The sequence below is a fragment of the Helianthus annuus genome, chromosome 2, assembly GCF_002127325.2.
Source record: "Helianthus annuus cultivar XRQ/B chromosome 2, HanXRQr2.0-SUNRISE, whole genome shotgun sequence".
NCBI classification, from domain to species: domain Eukaryota; kingdom Viridiplantae; phylum Streptophyta; class Magnoliopsida; order Asterales; family Asteraceae; genus Helianthus; species Helianthus annuus.
Genome location: NC_035434.2, coordinates 49,933,278 through 49,949,406, shown reverse-complemented (window position 1 = coordinate 49,949,406; position 16,129 = coordinate 49,933,278). Strand labels below are relative to the sequence as shown.

General features: G+C 38.9%; 1 pseudogene; it reads left to right on the top strand.

Moving 5' to 3' along the window:
- The first annotated feature begins 10,920 nt into the window (after positions 1-10,920).
- LOC110868437 lies at positions 10,921-12,995 on the top strand (annotated as a pseudogene).
- Positions 12,996-16,129: the final 3,134 nt, after the last annotated feature.

The window sequence follows — 16,129 nt, the reverse complement described above, 5'->3', positions numbered from 1 at the left end:
GCAAAAAGAAGCATTATGGACAATGCAATATGGTTTGCAATTTTTGCAAAATGAGAGGACATCGGGAAGAAGACTGCAGGAAGAAAACAAAAGTTTGTTATAATTGCAGAGAGAGGGGACACTTTCAATCTGAATGTCCTAAGTTAGCTAAACCTGTAGTTAACCAAACCAAACCAGCTGAAGGAACAACCAAGAGAAATGCGCGAGCATTCCAGTTGACCACTCAAGAGGCCGAACTCATTCCAGATGTGATAGCTGGTACGTTCTTAGTTCACAACGTATTTGCAAAAGTATTATTTGACTCTGGTGCGAACCAAAGTTTTATAAATACTTTATTTTGCCAAGATCTTAAGTTACCATTAACCACTCTTAGGCAAATCTTCACAGTAGAAACCGCAGAAGGAAATTCTGTGAAAATAGATAAAATCTGGCAAGAAGGAAAAATAGAACTATTAGGCCATAAGTTTTCTGCAAATTTGTTACCAATGAATTTAGCAGGATTCGATGTAGTATTAGGAATGGATTGGTTAATAGCCAACCATGCACGAATCCTATGTGACAAAAATGCAGTAGAAATTCAAACACCTACAGGAGAAGTAATTTTAATTACTGGAAATAGACCTCGAAAGCCACTAAAATTCATCTCAGTAATGAAGTTGGCTAGTTATTCGAGAAAACAGGAAATGGTGTATATAATTTCAGTAATCATTAACACTAAGGATAAGGAACTTCAGGACATCCCGGTAGTGTCAGAATACCCAGACGTTTTTCCAGAAGAATTACCTGGATTACCACCTGATAGAGAAGTAGAGTTTAGAATCCATTTAATTCCAGGTACTGCACCAATAGCTAAAGCACCATATAGATTAGCACCTACCGAAATGCTAGAATTGAAAAAGCAATTAGATGAATTATTAAGCAAAGGATTCATACAACCTAGTTCATCCCCTTGGGGTGCACCGGTACTGTTTGTGAAAAAGAAAGATGGATCGATGAGAATGTGTATCGATTATAGAGAATTGAATAAGGTTACGATTAAGAATCGATACCCACTACCTAACATTGTGAGCATTTACATGTTCTCTTAACTTTGTTAAGAAACGAAAGGCTTTATGCCAAATTCTCGAAATGTGAATTCTGGCTACAAGAAGTACAATTCTTAGGTCATGTGGTAAATCACGAAGGTATCCATGTAGATCCTGCTAAGATAGACGCAATTACAAAGTGGAAAGTTCCACAAACAGCTATGGAGATAAGAAGTTTTCTAGGCTTAGCTGGATACTATAGACGATTTATCAAAGATTTTTCTAAGATAGCCATACCATTAACTAAGTTAACCTGTAAAGCTGCTAAGTTTGAATGGGGACCTAGACAAGAAGAAGCCTTTAAGATTCTAAAGCATAGGTTGACGAATACACCAATCTTAGCCTTACCCGAAGGAACAGAAGACTTTGAAGTATACTGTGATGCTTCAAAATTAGGATACGGATGTGTATTAATGCAACGCAAGAAGGTAATTGCGTATGCCTCTAGACAATTGAAAAAGCACGAAGAAAATTATACGACTCATGATCTAGAATTAGGAGCCATAATCTTTGCCCTTAAGATATGGAGACATTATCTGTATGGAAGTAAGTTTACTATTTATACAGATCATAAAAGTTTAAGATATATATTTGGGCAAAAAGAATTAAACATGAGGCAAAGAAGATGGATGGAGATGCTAAGCGATTACGACTGTGATATCCAATATCACGAAGGAAAGGCAAATGTAGTTGCAGATGCCTTAAGTCGTAAGTATCATGAGAAACAGAAACAAGTCCGTGCTCTGAGGTTAAATCTACAAGTAGATTTAATGGCACAAATTAAAGAAGTCCAGAAAACAGCAATCCAAGACGATGCTGAAGGAATGAAAGGTTACCTAAAAGAATTAGAACAAGGAAATGATGGAATTTGGAAATTTCATAAGAAACGAATTTGGGTACCTAAGCAAGGAGAGTTAAAAAATAAGATTTTAGAAGAAGCTCATAAATCTAGGTATACTATGCACCCAGGAAACAATAAGATGTACCAAGATTTAAGAAATAATTTCTGGTGGATAGGAATGAAAAAGAATATAGCCGAATACGTATCCAAGTGCTTAACTTGTTCACAAGTTAAAGCTGAACACCAGAAACCTTCAGGACTACTACAACAGTTAGAAATGCCTGTATGGAAATGGGAACTTATAACAATGGATTTTGTTACAAAGTTACCCAAAACCAAGAAAGGTAATGATGCGATTTGGGTAATCGTAGACCGATTAACCAAGTCAGCTCATTTCCTACCAATGAAAGAAACCTTTAGTATGGAAAGGTTAGCACAACTCTACGTGGACGAAGTAGTATCCCTACATGGAGTCCCGCTCTCCATTGTATCGGATAGAGATAGTCGATTTACTTCGCATTTCTGGAAAAGTTTTCAGAAAGCAATGGGAACTCGACTAAATCTAAGTACTGCTTATCATCCACAAACAGACGGACAGAGTGAAAGAACAATACAAACTCTAGAGGACATGCTCCGAGCATGTGTAATTGACTTTGGTGGTAATTGGGATAGCCACTTGCCATTAATTGAATTCTCCTATAACAATAGTTATCATTCAAGCATCGAAGCTACACCATTTGAAGCACTATACGGACGTAAGTGCAGAACTCCAGTATGTTGGGCAGAAATCGGAGAAAGTCAATTATCAGGTCCTGAAATAATACAAGAAACTACTGATAAGATAACTCAGATCAAGGAAAGACTGAAAACAGCTCGAGATCGTCAGAAAAGCTATGCAGACAATCGTCGTAAGCCTTTAGAATTTCAAGTAGGAGATAAAGTACTTTTAAAAGTTTCTCCTTGGAAAGGAGTAGTACGATTCGGTAAGAAAGGAAAGCTAAGTCCAAGATACGTTGGACCATTCCCCGTGATTCAACGAATAGGACCAGTTGCTTATCGTTTACAACTACAAGAAGAATTGGCTGGAATACATGACGTATTTCATGTATCCAATCTTAAGAAATGTTTAGCAGACGAATCCCTGGTAGTACCTCTTCAAGATGTAGAGGTGAACGAAAATTTAAAATTTATAGAGAAACCACTACAGATTGAAGATAGAAAAATCAAATTTCTCAAGCACAAACGATTAGTGCTAGTAAAAGTCAAATGGAATTCAAGAAGAGGACCAGAATACACTTGGGAACTGGAATCGGAAATGAAGCGAAAGTACCCTCATCTATTTCAGTAAATCTCGAGGACGAGATTTTTCTTAAGGTGGGGAGGATGTAACAACTGCCACTAAAATCCATAATTAGAATGATAATTAGCTAGTAAGGAAACCCTAATTAAGAAACCCAAGTAATTCTGCACTAACCCTAAAATTTCCAGAATAATCGGAATCAGGATCAGGGCCCCTAAAACTCAGGGGGGGCAAAACCCTAGTTACGATTATCATCATAACTCTCTGTCGAAATAGAATTTTAAAAATCTAACGACTCAGCAAGCCTACACACGCAAAAACCTAGTCTATGAAAGTAGGGTGGTCACTCGCGTAGCGCGACGCCTAAAGGGGTACCCCCTCGCGCTACGCGACGGTGACAAATTTTCAGTATAAATAGCAGGGGTTGGGACTTGAAATCTGGCACTTGAACGACGTTAAAATTCCTAATATACGTCGAGTTATAAGCAAAACAGTTCACAAACACACACGATTATCGAAACGCTGCCGCAATCAGGGTAATAACTCGATCGCTATTACGATTCAACGTCCGATCGATTATAACTATCCAACGATAGTCCGGGTGCTGCTCAATTGAGCTTGTACTTTGATTATTCGTCGTGATTTCGACTTGAATATTAGAGTGCTGTTCGAATTCGGACTATGCTCTGTTATTCGTTGTAAATCCGATTGAATTATCGAGCATCGCACTGATTAATCGTTGTGAAGGTTTAATCTCGTGAATTGACGTAACTGCTGTATTAGTTACTAACCTGTGTGTATGCATTGTGTTAAATTAGGTTTAAGCAAGGCTAATCAGTAGGCTTATATCTATTGCTCGTTAATCTGCAATGTGAGTCATTCTTCTTTTTAAACTGTTTTCTCACAGTTTGTGAGTAAGTATTACAATACCTCAAATTATTTTCAAGGTTATAATTACAGGGATTAAGTCTTTGTAATCACCAAATTACAGCTGGTATGTGGGGTATTGTGCACATTACTGTTATTATCACTCTATGTGAGTGAATATTACTCTATGTGAGTTATTATTACTCTGTGTGAGTATACCGTCACTATTTGGGCAACGGGACCAATAGTGGTATGACCACAGTCACAGAAATGAATCGAGTGACAAATACCCATTCTTGATAATTGGTTGATAGAAACATTGTAATCGCTCTTAATACTGTAAATTATAACTAACGGGTCGTTTTAGAAAACAGAATGATTCACTCAGTATTTCCCTGCTGACAAAACCTTTTTCAAACATGTTTCAGGTGATCTGTGTGATCCAGGAAAAGTGCAGTAAAGCACTATCAAGCTCAGAGAAGTGGCTCAGTGTAAATAAATGAATAAAACGTGTTTTGAAAAATAAAGATTTCTATGTGAAATCAACTTATTGTAAATTATGGGATTTATCCCTTAAACTTTGTATAATATATTAAACGAGCATATTTCACGGATAAAAGATCCTGTTATAAAAAGACTTCCGCTGCCGCATTAATTAAATACCACGGGAACTGTTTCGCGGTCCCCCGACTCCGTCCAGGGTGGGTTGGGGAGCCGTGACAGGATTCGCTCATTTTCAATCTCAGCCTCTTGAACTTTAAGTTTCAATTTAGCGATTTCATCCAGTTGTTTGTTAATTGATTCTTCTTTTACTCTCAGCACAGCTTTCAGATGTTCGATTTCTTTAAAAGTTTTACCATTTCGATCATCAATATCTTTTACTATGCCTTTGAGTTTTTCAAACTTCTCAGAAATCTGACGGTTTTCAAGAATTAACTTTTCATTTTCATTTTTAACTTTTTCATGTTCAATTTTATCAGTTTCAATTTGAGTAGTTAATTCTTTAATCCATTCAGTTGAAGCTTTAACTGTTTTCTCACGCGCAAGAATCTGATTCTCAACGCTTCTGACCTTTGCTGTCAGATCTTTAACCTTCTCACCGTTGAGATACGTGACAGTGTTATAAAACTTGCATTCTTTGTTGCAATTTTTGCAATCAGCATTTCCTTCGATCTTTTTACCTGACGCATTTGTTGACGAGTTTGGACTGACCTGGCCTTTTGACTCAGACACGGAGTTAGAGTCTACCTCAAGTGCTTTAGCAGCTAACACTTTGTCAGCCATCTTTCCCAGGTTCTCTGCCGTCAACTCCTGCGTAGTATCGATAATGCCGGTATCAATCTGCTTTGCTTTCTCGATCTCTTCTTTCTCCTTTTTCTCTTTTTCTTCTTTCTCTTTCTCTTCTTCTTTCATTTTCTCGGTTGGAGTTCCCCACCATTTGTATTGCCAATACTCATCATCTTCTTTTATCTCTTTGATGATGGCTTCTAGATCAAGCGTTTTGTCATCAATCGCAATATTACCATACTCATCAAGATAACACTGCCTATCTGGATCCCATCTTCTCGCTCTTCTAGCTTCCAGATAGATACGAGAAATTCTGATGATTCTATTTTCAGCAATCATTTTCCGATAGCTATACTTCTGCTCTTCAGTACGATCATCTTTCCACGGAATGGGTTCATCGTTTTTCGCCATAAATGCGTAACCAACTGCATCTTCTTCCGGTAAAACATCTTTACTCCAATCATACCCCTCATCATCGTAGATCACCGCAAGAGCTCTAGATTTCTCTCTGTTATCTTCAGACTGCTTCAATCTAGGCGGCTCAGATTTATTCTGGTGATAAATCGCCTTCTTGTAATAATCATCTCTGAAAGGGTTCTCCGACTCTCATCAGCGTAAGCATTTCTGCATTCTCGTTTAAAGTGACCCTTCTGCTTACACTTGAAACACGTCACCTTTGATTTATCGAACCCCAGCTTAGTAGATGGACCACCAATCGTCTTCCTGCCGGTAATTTCCATAAAACGTTGTGCTCTACGAACAACACTTGCCATAGCCCAACGAATATCGATTAGTTCCGTTTCTTCAGGATCTATTTGGTCATAGTCCTCTTTCGTTAGGTTTGTGTTGCCGATCTTCCCAGCCACCAACCCTTCATATGATTCCAACACCGACGCCAAGAAAACCATTTGTTGCTTAGCCGACTCCTCGTCAAAATTCTAAGCATTCTTCAAATCTATTGCGATGTTGCACTGAAACTTTGCATCAGAATGACTTGCAGATGATGAAGATCCACTATGATAACCACTGTGGTTTCCACTTCTTTGACTGCTTTGACTTTCTTTGCTTGCTGAAGAAACATTCTCAGCCGAAAATGCAGTCTTTGGAGAAGTTGCTTTTGGCATCATGCTTTTCGGATAATAAAGATCCAAATTTTGCTGATAAGATGAGTGATTGACTTTGTACGTCTTCTTCAGCTCTAACTCGTGACTTTCAAGTCCTTCAATCACCAGATCTGGAGTCAACTTTTCAGGTTCAATAGTGTTTTTCAGCATAAGCGCATAATATCTCCAATCAACCTCGTCTGGTAATGAATTGAACAATTTGTCAACAAGTTCTTCATCAGAATACTTGATCTCATGTCTTGCTAATTCCAGCTTCAGATGACCGAACCTTTCTATTATTTTACAAACTGACTCATTCTTGAGACAACCAAACATATCAAACTCTTTCCTAAGAAGTTTCTTTTTACTTTTTACAATTTCAGTACTTCCTAGACATTTCTTTTCTAGCTTTTGCCACAAATCTTTTGCATTCGAATAATCGATCAAAGAAATGATGTCTTCCCGAACCGACTGAAATAACAAAGCCACACACTTTTGTTCGGCTACAAATGCATCAATCTCTTCAGCCGATCTTAACGCTTCACCATTCTTGTTTCCATTGGCATAACCGTTCTTCAAGCTTTTCCAGCTGGGAAATGCGAATGCCATCAGCCAATCTTCAAACTTCCAAGACCACCGACTGTACTCCTCGATAGCCATAAGCTTTGGGGGTCTATTGAATGTTCCGAAGGCACTTTCCGATTCCCAAGCTTCCTTTTTCTTTTCTTTCGGCGGATTCTCATTTTCTTTGCTTGATGAAGTATCATTGTTTCCGGAATTCCCCGTGAATGCGTACATGTCGCTGAACGGATTCAAGAAAATATCATCCATCGTGAATGTACCTGCAAAATCAGCAAACACTTAGAGACGTTTTCAAAAATTTTCAACTAATAGTGACTGATAAGCGGATCTATCAGTGAATGTTCAAATAAGCGGAACTGCAAGATTGTTCAAATAAGCGAAACAGCAAGATTGTTCAAATAAGCGGATCTCAATGATCAAAAAGCGGACCAAGTATTTTCGTTCGAGCGAACCTTTACAAGCGAACCTGATTATGTCTGTATGAGCGAACCAGGTTGAGTTCGTTCGAGCGGATCTACCTAGATAATTTCGAGCGAAAGTGTTCGAAAGAGCGGACCTTACAAGTAATTTCAAGCGGACCAGAAGTGATCTTCAAGCGGACCTCTCGATGACCGTAAAAGCGAACCTAACAATTTACTCAATTTTAACCATTTTTAAGCCAAATTTTAATCTGAAACTTTCTAGGGTTTGTTATTTGTATGTTTCACACGTTATACTCAATTTTCAGGCCATTTCAACCGTAGGAACTATTTCAAATCGAAAAAGTATAAGAGAAAGTGAGTAGAAATCAGAGAATTCGGTAGAATCAAGTTGTAGTAGTATGAACTCCTCGTCCTGAGCTTTGATACCTCTTGTTGGACCGTGTTCCGACCCTGAATAGTCAGTAGAGAACGTTCATCTTCATGTACGAAGGCGGAATCAACGTAAATGAAGTTACACAGCTTTTCCTATTCAATTCCTTCTCTTTTATTGCTTTCTGATGTGATTTTGACAGAGTTTCGTTACAGCAACAAATGGTGTAGGTTCGCTCCAACTGATCAGGTATTTATAGTGTGGCCTAGTTTGCTTATATGGACATGCCATATGAGCGGACCAGCCATCTTGACATAAAAGCGGACCAGCTTGGTGACACATAAGCGAACCAGCTTGGTGACACATAAGCGAACCAGTCAGTAACCCTATGAGCGAACCTGACCTTTATCATATGTTCATAAAAGCGGATCTAATCAACATATTACATGATTTTGACTTTCTAAACCCTATGTTGACCTATATTGACCTAAGACCTAATGCAGACGAAGTCAACAGACATTCCATGCATCAACAACGGTCGAAATTTGCAAGTTTTGAAAGTTAAGAACCAAAATTGAACAATTTGTTAAACTTTCAAACTGTCGAACGGTAGTTGATTGAAAAATGGTCACATGTGTGTCATTTGTTTAAATGTTAACTATATTCCAAGCGTTTGTTCTCATTACGTGTTTAGCTTTCTTGCATGTGCAGATGCTAAAGGTGAGGAGAACATGTTCGATGACAAGCTTCGGAATGAAGACACGACGTGAAGGCACTCAAATGATAAAGATGATCGAGTCACCGCTGATCACTAATCAACACCACAAAGATCTAAAGCATTGAATATCAAAAGATTCACAAGCATAATCAAAGGACTTTTGAAGATCCTCCGACATGGAAGACATGGAAGATGAACCTCACGAGTAGCGTCCAAAGGGGAGTTTGTTGATACATATTATGTGGACGCGACGCGACTCGACTCGGTTCGGTTCGACTCGGTTCAACTCGGTTAGGTTCGGCTCAAGCCCGACGTCATGACATTCCTCCGTCGTGCGCCCCAGAGTTCGACACGCGAAGCACGAAGAGCCGCAACCAATTCCCGATGACACATCACCATGACATCATCATGATGATGTCATGATGATGTCACATGGTTGACTAACTCTTACAATCAGAATGTTTGAGAATTCTTATACATGCATGTAAATTGGTTTTGGGCCAATCAAATCACTTGGGCCTGATTGGTTTGGGCTGTTCGTATGCGACGAAGAATCATCTGATCCCAAGCCTATGTGTGACAAAATCACACATAGGACGAAAACAACAAGTGACGAAGACACCAGGGACGAAATCTTGGATTTCGTCGAGATATTGGTGTTCGTCGATGGGTTTTTGTCTGGGACTGGATTTCGTCATATTGTTAGTATAAATACCCAGACAACAGATAGAAACACTAACGAAGTCTGAATAGATTTCTTTGAGCGAACACACTGTAAACACACACACACTGAGAGTTTATGAGAGCATCTTGTAAACATTGCTTTGTACCGTTTTCTAGATTAATACATTGGAGTGTTAATTGGTGAATCTTGTGTTTTACGTATTCGTAACTTGGTTTAACTTACCCGTTTGAATTCCGCACTCTGTGGTTTGTCGGCAAACAGGGAATAGAGGTTACTCGATCCTCTGGGTGGACCTACAATATCTGTATGTAAAAGATCAAATACAAATAGCTTTATCGTACAAAATGTACAAAAGGCATGGAAAGGTAAAAAAACCCGTTGACATTTTCGTAAATATTTACTCGTAAAATAATTATCATAATTACCGTACAAATGGTCTTGTAGGGTAATTATGATCTTGTAGGGAAATTTTGTAAAGTGACCTTTTTACGGTAATTTTGACCTTGTAAGGTAATTTTGTAGGGTATCATAATTACTCTACAAATTATCTTGTAGGATAATTTTGTAGAGTACCATAATTACTCTACAAATGATCTTGTAGGGTAATTTTGATCTTGTAGGGTAATTTTGATCCTGTATGTTAATTACGGGTAAAATAATTACCAAAATGTCATAGCTTTTATTTTACATTTTCATGTTTTTCGTACATTTTGTACGATAAGCTCATTTGTACAGAAACTTTACCCTATATCTATAACTAGAAAAGTAACCCGCCGCGATACGCCAGGGGGCTAGAGAGCCAAAAAAGAAACATAACTCCAGGAATATCTCCAACAGCATGACCCTTTCGCCCAAATCATGGGCTCAAAACGTCGTCGTGACACAAAAACAATTAAAGATTATAGATTTAAAAAAACCCAACATTATATAAATTCGCTGCTAATAGTGGCAAGCTTTTAGCGGCAGCAAATATGGTCGCTACAATCCAAATGTCACGTAATCAAGAAGGTCTTTAGCGGCAACAAGTGTCGCCCCTAAAAGCCTAAATGACGCCGTTAATGCCAGGTTTCACCTATTTTTCTAATATTTACAGTTTTCACCTTTTACCGTTTTGACATAAACATAAAAAACCAATATATAAAAATAAACATCTCGTCTAAAACATATAGATAATTAACATAGTCCAAGGGCATGTTTGGCTAAGCTTTTTGAAACAGCTTATTGACTTATTGGCTTTTTAAAAAGTCATAAGCTCCAAAATGATGTTTGGGAATAAGGGTGTATGTGAGGGGAAAAGCCAATAAGTCAATAAGTCACTCCATACTGACTTTTCCAAAAAGCCGATAAGTCAATAAGTTGTTTCAAAAACCTAAGCCAAACATGCCCCAAATATCTTGTTGAATTAAGTTATAAACATAAAAATACTTGTAACAAAAAAAACAGGTTCCCGTCACCCTCATCCGTATCATCTTCATGTGTCTTATTTGAATTCATAAATTTGGGTTAGGTGCCCATCGTGCCTAATCTCAACAATGTAGATGAAGCAGCTTTATGCCTAACCTCCCAAGTATGTCTGCACCGAACTAGCAAACAATGAATTGTTAAAGCAATTATTAGGGTTGTGCGGCGCCCACCAGATAAAGCTAGCGTGGGTTCACATGCTGGTTCACGAACCCGTAAATCAACATTCACATCTAAGTGGCGGACCTATCCACAGTCCTGGGTGGGCGGCCGCACCCCTGGAAAAAAAAATTAGTGTATATTTTAGGCAAAAAAACCCGACCGCACCCCTTGAAAATATATTTGAACGCCTTATCCGCACCACCAACAAATAATTTCTAGGTCCCCCAGTATCATCTTCCCACAGTATCATACAGACATAATTGGTTGTGTTATAGATAACCTTCTAAATGCTCGTGTATATATTCCCATAAATTACAACACATATACAACAGCACAATGTATTATTCACCCGAATTGGTTGTGCTATCTCTTCCTATCTTGTTACTCTTCATCTATGTCATCTTTATCAATCAAACCAAGTCGAAATCAAAGGAAAAAGAAGCTCCAGAACTCAGAAGTGACTGGCCAATCATCGGACACCTCCACTTACTTGGTGGTGGCGATAAACTTCTTTACCGTATACTAGGTTCAATGGCAGCCAAATACGGTCCAGCATTCAACATTCGGTTAGGAGCCCATCGTTCCTTGGTCGTCAGTAGTTGGGAAGTAGCCAAAGAATGCTTCACCGTCAACGACTTAGCACTTGCTTCCAGGCCAAAAACAGCAGCCGTGAAGCACATGTGCTACAACTATGCAATGTTTGGGATGGGTCCGTACACACCCTATTGGCGAGAAATGAGAAAGATCGTCACCCTTGAGCTCCTCTCCAACCGCCGCCTAGAGATGCTGAAACACATTCGTTCCACGGAAATTACTTGTGGAATTAACGAGCTCTATGGGCGATGGAAAGAAAACTCACACCAGCCAGTGGTTGTGGAACTCAATAAATGGCTGGAACATATCATGTTAAACATAATTATGATGATGGTGGCTGGAAAACGGTATTTTGGTGTTGCAAGTGGAGGCGATGAGGCTGCAAAGTGCCACGAAGCCATTATCGATTTCTTTCGGTTGTGTGGTCTTTTCGTTGTGTCGGACGCAATACCTTCTCTTGGTTGGTTGGATCTACAAGGGTACGAAAAGCAGATGAAAAAGACTGGAAAAGATTTTGATTTGGTGCTAGGAGGGTGGCTTGAAGAGCATAGGCAAAAGAGGAAATTATGCTTAGAACGAAATAAATTAGTAGATGCAAAGGATTTTATAGATGTGATGTTGTCACTAGAAGATGAAAAACAACTCCACAATATTGAGCATGATTCAGATACTATCATTAAGTCCACGTGTTTGGTAAGTTATATGTATGTAATAATTGTCTATAATAACGTATGTTTATATAGTAAGTGCTGAATGTTACTATATTTTAATGTTTATGTTATAGTCCATGATTCTAGGTGGTAGTGACACAACGGCTGTGACACTAACTTGGGCCATATCTTTGTTGTTAAACCATCCTGATGTTCTTAAAAAGTTACAACAAGAACTAGACGACCATGTAGGTAAAGAACGATAAGTTGATGAATCTGACATCAAAAGCCTCGTGTTTCTTGAAGCTGTAATAAAGGAAACTTTGCGTCTATATTCGGCGGGCCCGCTTCTAGCACCGAGGGAGGCAAGAGAAGATTGTACGATTGCGGGATACAATGTCAAGGCTGGGGCTAGGTTAATCATTAATGTTTGGAAGCTTCAAAGGGACGAGACTGTTTGGAGGGATCCATCTAAATTTCAACCCGAATGGTTTATAGGGGTAGGCCATGAACACATCGATGTGAGAGGCCATCAGTTTGTCCTGGTGCCGTTTGGGTTAGGTCGACGTTCTTGCCCTGGGATCTCGTTTGCGCTCCAAGTGCTACATCTGACATTGGCCCGTCTTGTTCATTCTTTTGATTTGGGTCAACCTGGAGGTCTTCCGGTCGATATGTCTGAAGGCCCTGGAATGACTCTTCCAAAAAAGAAGCCGTTAGAGGTCCTCTTAACACCACGACTTCCATCTTCGATTTATGGTTGTTGAGCTAGAAATCTAATATTATGTTTGATGTTTCTTACGAATAATATGTATAATGTGAAGTAATAAAAATAGTTCTAGCTTATAACGTGACAAGGTCTTTCATTGAACATGTTCACAGATGATCCACCGTATTATCCCGGAAAATGATCCAGACACTATTCACTATTGTTGATTTCACATTCCCATTAGAACTAATCAGACACTATTCACTAATGTTGATTTCACGTATTTTTCAGTTTTAAATATAATGTAAATTGGATATATCTATAAGCAATAGATCAAATACAAATAGCCTTATCGTACAAAATGTACAAAAGGCATGGAAAGGTAAAAAATGCGATGGCATTTTCGTAAATATTTACTCGTAAAGTAATTATCAAAATTACCCAACAAATGGTCTTGTAGGGTAATTATGATCTTGTAGGGAAATTTTGTAAAATGTCCTTTGCAGGGTAATTTTGACCTTGTGGGGTAATTTTGTAGGGTTTCATAATTACTCTACAAATTATCTTGTATGATAATTTTGTAGAGTATTATAATTACTCTATAAATGATCTTGTTAGGTAATTTTGATCTTGTAGGGTAATTTTGATCCTGTATGGTAATTACGGGTAAAATAATTACGAAAATGTCATAGCTTTTACTTTACATTTTCATGTTTTTCGTACATTTTGTACGATAAGCTCATTTGTACAGAAACTTTACCCTATATCTATAACAGAGAAGTGTAACCCGCCACGATGCGACAGGGGCTAGAGAGCCAAAAGAGAAACACCAAAAAATTTAACCACCTTGAGCCTAACTCCGGGAATATCTCCAATAGCATGACCCTTTCGCCCAAATCATGGGCTCAAAACGTCGTCGTGACACAAAAACAATTGAAAATTATAGATTTAAAAAAAACTCCCAACATTATATAAATTCGCTGCTAATAGTGGCAAGCTTTTAGCGGCAGCAAATATGGTTGCTACAATCCAAATGTCACGTCATCAAGAAGGTCTTTAGCGGAAAAAGTGTCGCCACTAAAAGCCTAAATGACGCCCTTAATGCCGGGTTTTACCTATTTTTCTAATATTTCCAGTTTTTATCCAAGCAGATACATACGTATACTACAACTACCTTCAAATTTTACGGTTTTGACATAAACATAAAAAACAAATATTTAAAAAGAGAAAAATGCCCGGATAGTCCCTGTGGTTTCGCCTTTTTTCATCTATAGTTCCCAACTTTCTAAAACTACCTGAATAGTCCCCAAGTTTTCATTTTTTGTTCCCGGATAGTCCCTGGGTCTAACTTCAGTTACTTTTCTCTGTTAAAATGATGTGAAATGACAAAAATACCCTTTCTTTAAAAGGCTAAACCATAGGGACTATCCGGGCATCTTCTTCATTTTTATTTATAAAACTCCACCACTACACTTCATCTTCAACCTCCACCCACCATCACTCTCCTCCACCCTCCACCATCACCGGCACAGTCACTCTGCAACTCCTTCTATCTTTATCACTCCCTTTTGTTGACCCGTGTTGACTGAATCGAATCTGAATCTGAAGTGAACTCAAAGTTGACCCGACCCAACCCGCAAACTGAATTCAATCCAAACAAAACCTGTTGACTGTTGTTTTGATTTGTTGAACCGATCTCATAACTGATCTGAACCGAGAGTGAATCGAACCTAGGTGAAACCTGAACCCACTGAACCAATCTTACCTGCACCTGTGTCGGAGCTCCGTCGAGCACCACCACGATGTTATGTCGAGGAAATGTCAAAATGGAACGGCTCCACCATCGTCGGAGACGGCGTCGGCTCCGCTGGTTCTCTCCTCTCTCCGGTTCCCTCTGTTTATTTCTGATTTCGTCACTGCTGAAAAGATCCCACGCCGTCGTGCACTGTCGTTCTCCGTCTCTGTTCACGTCGTCGCACCGCCGGTGCCTCTCTCTTCTCTCGCTCTCTTTTTCTCCACTGTGCACCACCACTAGAGTGGTGGCTGGTCGCACAAATCGTGAAATATAGGGGTGTTGCGTGGTGGTTTAAGATGAGCAGGAGGTTGGGTCGTGGTATGTTTGACGGTGACCAGAGGGGTCGTCGGATTGCCGACCGTCACCAGTAAGTGAGGGTGAGGGAGAGATGATGAGGGTGTTGGCTGAATTATGTCTGTACATATGAGAATTAGGGTTCTAAAAACAAAAGGGAGTGATAAAGATAGAAGGAGAGTAGATAGGGCACTGTGTATGTGTGCGTGTTTTAGTTCTAGGGTTTTCAAAATGAGATGCAGGACTTTGAGTAGAGTGACTGTGGCGGTGATGGTGGAGGGTGGAGGAGAGTGATGGTGAGTGGAGGTTGAAGATGAAGTGTGGTGGTGGAGTTTTATAAATAAAAACGAAGAAGATGCCCGGATAGTCCCTATGGTTTAGGCTTTTAAAGAAAGGGTATTTTTGTCATTTCACATCATTTTATCAGAGAAAAGTAACTGAAGTTAGACCCAGGGACTATCCGGGAACAAAAAATGAAAACTTGGGGACTATTCAGGTAGTTTTAGAAAGTTGGGGACTATAGGTGAAAAAAGGCGAAACCACAGGGACTATCCGGGCATTTTTCTCATTTAAAAATAAACATCGTGTCTAAAACATATAGATAATTAACATAGTCCAAATATCTTGTTGAATTAAGTTATAAACATAAACATACTTGAAACAAAAAAACAGGTTCCCGTCACCCTCATCCGTATCATCTTCATTCATATGTGTCTTATTTGAATTCATAAATTTGGGTTAGGTGCCCATCGTGCCTAATCTCAACAATGTAGATGAAGGAAGTTTATGCCTAATCTCCCAAGTATGTCTGCACCGAACTAGCAAACAATGAATTGTTAAAGCAATTATTAGGGCTGTTAAAGCATATTGTAACACCCCAACCCCGCTAGGGCTGACGTGTCACTCTTAAAGATATCAAAACTAAAACCAATCCATAACATTAAATAAAAGATCCTAATTACATTTTATTACAATGCTAAAATAAAGAATCTTGATCAGCAACTTCCTAACGCTCCTCACTGAAATCCCAGATTATTCCAGATTACCTGTAAAACAAATAAGACAAACACAAAAAGAAAAATACGGCTGAGCCAAAAGTTGCTCAGTAACGGAGAAATTAACAGTACAAACAAAGTCATATCAGCGGAAGCAAAACACAACGTGATAGAACTAAACTGAGAGTAAACTGAGACGGTTACTGACACGA